Source organism: Lathamus discolor, chromosome 1 (genome assembly GCF_037157495.1).
Source record: "Lathamus discolor isolate bLatDis1 chromosome 1, bLatDis1.hap1, whole genome shotgun sequence".
NCBI lineage: Eukaryota > Metazoa > Chordata > Aves > Psittaciformes > Psittacidae > Lathamus > Lathamus discolor.
Window position 1 is genome coordinate 156,856,537 of NC_088884.1, and position 7,026 is coordinate 156,863,562.

At 42.4% G+C, this 7,026-nt stretch overlaps 1 protein-coding gene across 8 annotated transcripts in view; it reads right to left on the reverse strand.

The window, feature by feature from the left end:
* LOC136004336 (NELL2-interacting cell ontogeny regulator 1-like) overlaps positions 1–7,026 on the reverse strand; it is a 35,915-nt gene that overhangs the window by 26,551 nt on the left and 2,338 nt on the right. For 2 of the 8 annotated variants that reach the window (XM_065660777.1, XM_065660768.1), the window contains exons 2-3: positions 5,658–5,813; positions 462–572 (exon numbers count right to left, since the gene is read on the reverse strand). The exons of 2 other annotated variants lie outside the window; for them this stretch is intronic. The gene's annotated coding sequence lies outside the window, so the exon portion shown is untranslated. Of the gene's footprint in view, positions 1–7; positions 409–461; positions 573–805; positions 964–3,910; positions 4,143–5,657; positions 5,814–7,026 lie in introns of those variants that run through there. 4 more of the 8 variants (XM_065660793.1, XM_065660794.1, XM_065660786.1 and 1 more) reach the window with 4 other exon arrangements.

A 7,026-nucleotide genomic window follows, 5' to 3' on the forward strand; every position in this document is an offset into this window, starting at 1 on the left:
ATCTTACCATGCTCTTTGGAGGAGCACACTGTGATCTGTGGTTTTCAAAATGAGTCCTGTTCTCAAAGCAGTATCTGAGGTAATGTTAGAGATCTTAATCACAAGGGACTGACATTTGCTGTTTATTCAGACCAGATGGAAAGCATGTATGCATTTGACATTTACTGTGGCTGAATTTGGACACTTTTATGATTCATGATTTGCAGCAAATGATTTCTGTATGTGTGCATGTGAATTGTCTGGTTTTATCTTCACTATCGGAACTTCTTTGGAATCAGTATTACTCAAACAACACCCTTTGGCCTGAGCATGTCTGACTGAAACACCACCCTGAAGCCATGGTTCTGTAATTGCTAAGTTTAATTTGCTGGCTACCTAGATTGTCCATCACACTTATCAATGGCCTCTACAGCCTGAACTCCTGGTGGTCCACTTTCTGACATGTTCCCATTCCTGCTGACCTGTGTCTGTACATCCAAGCCTCGTGCATCAGTGTACTGGTACTCAGCTCCTGATTTCATTGTCCTTGGAAAAGGAGTACATGCTATCCCCCTGGAATCCCGACCAGCAAGCTGCACAAATTCAGAAGCAAATACCAACAAAGAAAACAATCAGAACATAAGCAAATACAGCTGTTAAGTAATCTCTCTTTCAATTATGAGAGTGAGCAATACCTCAGCAGTAACTCTGGAAAGCTCACTGGATCAGTAACTACCATTAACAGCAGAAATTTTTATCTGTGGGAGTTAACAACTTCTAAATTCAAGTACTTCCATCTTGTGTCACGACCAGTGTTGATACTGACCAGGGTCCATAGCAAGCAGAGATGGACTGTGAAATCCAGGTTCTCCAGTGACTCGTAAATATGGGAAGACTTTCAGGCCCAGATGCCTACAACTCCAAAATCACACCTAGAACATCCAGCCACATCATACATGAAATCATAGAATTCTGGGTTAGAAGGGGCCTCCAGCATCATCTTGGTCCAACTTTTCCAGACAAAGCTTTACCTAGACTAGATGTCCCAGCACCCTGTAGAGCTGACTATTAAGTGTCCAATGTTGGAGAATCTACCACTGTCATGGTTTAAACAAAGTCAGCCATAAATCACGCAATAGCTCTCTCACTCCCCCCCCTTCTTGCCCTCCCCCTACTCCCGGAGGGATGGAGAGGAGAATCGAAAAGAATGCAACTCCCACGGGTTGAGATAAGAACAGTTTACTAACTCAGGTATAACACAAATCACTGCTGCTACCACCAATAATAATAATAATGATAAAGGAAACAACAAGGGAAGAGAATACAACACCTCAGCACCAGCCGACTGGTAACTCACGCAACCCCACTCGACCGAGCACCGACCAATACCTAGTCCAACCCTGCAGTCTACCAGCCCTTCCGGGTAACTCCCTGTTACATCCTGGGCATGACGTGCTGTGGTATGGAATACCCCTCTGGCTAGTTTGGGTCAGGTGTCCTCTCTCTGCTTTCTCCTGGCTTTCCCTCCTCGCTAGCAGAGCATGAGGCTCAGAAAGTCCTTGGTCAGACTAAAACATCGATGTTATCAGCTCTGTTCCCAGGCCAAAAGTCAAAACACAGCGCTGCACCAGCTACTAAGAAGGAGAAAAATGACTGCTACTGCTGAACCCAGGACAACCACTTCCCTGGGGAGATTATTCCAATGGTTGATTGTTCTCACTGTGAAAAATTTTCTCTTGTACCCAGTTAGAATCTCCCCAGGAATAATGTGTGCCATCACCCCTCATCTTTTTCATGCAACTAATTGTAAAATGGGAGTCTCCATCTTCTTTCTAGCCACTCTTTAAATACTGAAGCAGTATAGCACAGAGTCTCTCAACAGGGGAATAAGGTACATACAATACAATATGGCTCTATGATACAACGTTAAGATACCATAATCCCTGTCTGGATATTTTAGTATGCCCTTCCTATGCATCCTGGGCTTTTAAATCTCCAAGTGCTCAGTGTGGGATCTATGCCAAAAAGATTTATAAATTTTCAGTTCTCTTCTACTTTAATTTATACAGTGACACAAAAATGGGTTTTTTTTTGAGAAAACCTGAGCTGGGCCACCGGCCTGTCAGATGGTGTGAAACTTGGCTGGATGGCCAGGCTCAACCAGTAAAAACGAATGCTTGACATGTACGCAGTGCAGAACACAGTGTGCAGCACCTTGATCCGAGGCCCAGAGGATGACATGAAATGTACCCAGAGCAGATTTATGGAGACCAAATTAAGGAGTGGCTGACATGAGGACTAGCAGGACTTAATCCAGAGAGATCTCAGTCAACGTGAGGATTAGGGCAACAGATACCTCAGGCTTAACAGAGGATAAGCCCAGGCATTGGGACACACAGGAAACCGGCTGGGCATCAGCCCATGAAAAGAACATGTAGATGAGGCCTTCAGTTTAGTGGTGACCTTGGCAGTGCTGGGGTAATGGTTGGACTCGATGATCTTAAAGGTCTTTTCCAGCCCAGATGATTCTATGATTCTATGGTGGTATCAGGGTGAGCATGAGCCCATCTAAGTCAGCAGTGCTCCCTCACTGCAAGTAAAGCAAACTTCACCCTAGGTTCACTGACAGAGGTGTGACAGGGAGTATATTATTTATCCCATAGTCACTACAACAGAGAAATTAGGAGCAAAACTTTTCACAGAGGCTGACAAATTCTACTTTAAATGTTTATCCAGTATTCATAGAAAAAAAAAGTAGCTTTTCCCAGCATAATGCAGCTGTGAGATTAAGGCAGCAATCCTTGCCAGAGCAGGGAGTTTCTGGAGTAGTTTTCTGCCTTCAGTAGCAGGGTAAAACAATGAACAAGTTGCAAAGTGGAGTTTAATAGTTCATAAAAAGACTGTTGCACATGACAGCAAGTAGTGCTACAGGAGGTCTCATCCAGTCCTACAATCCCGAGTTCTGCATGAACAGACAGTGAGAAAAACAAAGAAAGAAGATAAAGAACAGTTTCCGAAACAATAAAAGAGAGAAAAGAGAACAGAAACACACGGGTGTTGGCAAAGTCCCTGGAGGTAATGAAGAATCTTCCCTGAAAACTTGGTGACTTCCTTGTCAGAGATCGCAGCATTGTCTCAGTGTGCCCTAATATCACTGCCTTTAACACCCCTCATTTTGCACCACAGTTTCATTGTGATGGCTGCTTTCAGAAGCACCACTGCTTTTAGCAAAACAGCAATACCACATTTTATAGTGCGTGCCATGGGATTTCAAGCAACACATGATCCTGAATTATTTCCTTGAATCCTTTATCTACAAAGCAAAGCCCTTCTACCATTTGGTCACATTATCCTAAGCAGAGATGATTTGAAGCCCCACGCATGCACAAATATATGGCTTTGAAAGAACGAATTTATTTGTGGTCAGCACTTTGTGTTTCAGGTCCTAGTGGCTTTTTAAAACCCCTAATGGGTTTTAATTTTGCACATGGTTTGCCTGATTAATGTTATGTGTACTGCTCACACTGTGTTCTTGTTTATTAAAAAGCAATTGAGAAGGTAATTGAGCTCTGCACTCATGGGTTTTAAATAACTATTTAAATGCCTTCTTTTGTTAAAATAATACAATAAAAGACTTAGGAAAATCAAGACTGAAAGGCAGCATAAGAGGTGGCAAAGGTAAGTGCTGCTACCTTAGTGGAAGCAGCAGCAATGTCTGTAGGAGATGTCCTGAAAAAGCTGAAGGAATACTCTTCAGCCAGGCCAACCAGCCCCAAGAACAAACACCCGTTTGATGACCTTTGAGGTCAAACCTGGGAAGCAAATGAACTTTGAAATCTGGAAGTCCCATGAACCACCCCAGAGGCCCTGCACCTTCTTCAAAGCAGTGCATGCTAATGAAGCCAGGGCAAACATAAGGAGGATGCAGTACCACCATTCCAATTAGCTGGTGCTGAGTGACACACAGAGATTGGAGAGAGTAGCAGGGCAGTTTCCAAGGATAGCTGTTTCCTCAAGGATGGAACCTGTCACATAGGTATGCTGCTCTGCAGAGACTTCAAGGAAATTGTTTCTTCAGTGCTGATAACCTTCCATTGTCAGGTCCCATTAGCCACTGGTAGACATCAGAGCCCAAGAACGGCAGCATATCAAATGAAATTGCTCTAGAGCACGACAGAAAGGAAATTACTAGTTTGACAGAAAGGACATCACTCTTCATGGGCCTTTATCATCTTAGGTTTGAAGTCACTACACCATTTTGAAATTCATTTGGGGGAAAAAATAGTCACAGAATCGTGTGGTTGAAGTCGCAAGAGGGTACAACAGCAATGCAAGCATAAACTTAATCTTGGACTCAGGTAACCAGATGCAGTAATTATTTGTCATCAAGCCAATTCACAAGAGAAAATGTATCCAGGACACCTTTCATGGCTTTTGTCTTTATTTCTCTTTATTTCTGCCTGAATAGTTCTATCGGTTTCAAGAGCCTTTGCCTGCCAGGGAAAGTAGCTGGCTGTGTCACAGTTGACACAAGAGGCTGCCACAAACAAGCTTCCCATTTGACTTGAGGAAGTCACATAATCTGGTTTTGTTTGAGTAAATTCACAGTGTTTCCTTTCAGATCCCATCACTACAGCAAAGTTTTAAGATGGGTCAAATAAACTCCCATACAAAGTTATGTACCCATACAACATGAAAATGCATAAACTCATAATAAGCAGCATTGTATGGACTGAACCAGCATAAAAATGTATTGACAGATACTAAAACCGACAATAAATACCATTTTATAAAATAACTATTCTTAATGATAATTTAATCGTGTATGTAAAGGTAGTGAAATGGATTTTCCTTAAAATTATGCACACCTTAGACCCACTGGCAAACTTCTGGCGCCACTTAAAGGGTACGAGCCTGTTCGTAGTAACAGTGACTCCATTAGTGCCCCTGACAGCTCTAAAGGTTTAATCACGCAGACAATTTGCATGTCAACCTGATACTGCAGGATAAAATTTGTCCTCTTATTATGCTTTGAAAACCTAGGAAACTGAACTTTAAACCATACTGAAATACTGAATGTACTAAAAAGCTGCAGTATTTAGCACTCCAGTTACAAGCATGAAAGTGAAAATAACGCTGCAGAAAAGCTCAGTTATTCAACCTTAATGGAAAGGGGGGGAGCGGGGTGGGCAGGAGGGTGTATTATATAGTAATACGCAATCTACTGCTTTGTTTACCTTCCTGAGCTGACCCTGTCATCATGGCTTGAATCACAGCCTAAAGCCTTGTTGGCTCAGAAACTGCCATACAGTTGCAGGACGAGATGCCAGTGGGAGTTAGCACTGTTAATGCTATAGCTGTGTTAATTGCACATGCCTCAGCGCTTCCTAAAACACAATAAATCAGCTTCTTGTTTGTTCACTGAGCTCAATGCCAACACCAACCTGAAATCTCTGCCTATCAGTGCAACACTCCTTGACTTGGGTGCCCAACTAAGATGCAAGGCTGCTTTGCACAGAACCAGGAAATCTCCAGGCTCTACCCCTGTAACATATTTTCAACATGTAATGAGACAAACTGCAGGTTGGGAAATTCCTGGAGCACTGGCTTTGGTGTGAGATAAAGTCATATCTCTCTTAAAACAATTATAAAATGGATTCAGAAAGATGAATCCTTACCTGTGTCTGGGTTTTATTCAAATAACTTCAGAACTGGACAAGTGAATCCAGGGTGTCTCCCCCCAGTCTGTCTTGTAGAATATGCTAACTCTTGATATCCAATTTGATATTCAACTTGATATTTCACACCACCAACTCTGAAAAAGGGACCTGCAACTTAGAGGAGAAAACATCTGCAGACAGTTAACTGTAATGCAACATTGTGGGAGATACAAAACACCTCCAGTGAGATCAATTCTTCCCTTTCTAGCTCCAGGAATCCCTCCATATGGAATGAACACTTTTCTATTTGCATATTACTCTGAAAATCACTACTCAAGCTACGTAAAATTCAGACTAAAAAAATAAATCATAAAATAAAGCTTTATTATATTCAAACAGACAGCTAAGGTACTTCTTAGTAACTAGAGAGGACAAAAGCATGCTCTTACAGCTAGCTGGCACTTTGTCTTCATCTCCACAGTGCCTGCATGCCCATTCAGTTAACAGCTGATAGGGACAAATTTGCAGGTGATAGGCCTGGAGCCAAAGTGGCTATGCAAAACCTTATATTGCAGATAGGCATCACAGAATAGGCTCCCTTTCCAAGTCACACTTCAGATAAGAAAATAGAAGTGATTACAGTAGCTCAGACCAGACAGCCATGCAGCTCAGTGCTTTAACGCTTGACAGAGTCCAAAAATAGATGCCTTGAGGAAAGCATAGGAACAAAGACAGTATGTAGGAATACTCCCTTTGCTTCCCAAGCATTGGGCATTGCCCAAGAAAGCCAGTACCTAATCCTACACACAGTCACCCTTTCAAAACACTTTCAGTCCATTTGAACTGGCACAGTGAGGCTATACAACTGCACACTGTGCATTGATTTATGCAGTACCATTTACCAGGCCTGATGCTCAAAACATGTTCACGCCATCTCACTGAACCAGGTTAATTCTCTGTGTTAGCTAGTGCTCTAAGACAACCAGCTGTGCAAACCTTTGCATGTTCTCTGATTTACTTCCTCCAACCCACCTTTAAAAGGAGTTGGTTACTTTTCTCCTCTCATTCAAAGGTGAGAACATTGCTTGCTTTCCTTGCTTAACTGTTTTTTTGTTGTTGTTGTTGTAATTACACTATTGCATGGATTATACATGATCAAAAGTAGCTGACAGCAGAAAACAGTTTAGGATGAGGTATTAAGCTATTCCACACCAACAGGTTTGGGGAATTTTGTCACAACTGTACCACTTTGCACTTCATTTTCAGAATGCTGTCTCACAGCAGAGTCTGTACCTTACGTAAGGTACAGGAAGACATGCTCTCTGCCTCAGGTAATACAAAGCTTGCTCTCCTGCCATGAAACAAACAGTTCCAGTGAACTCAGTGG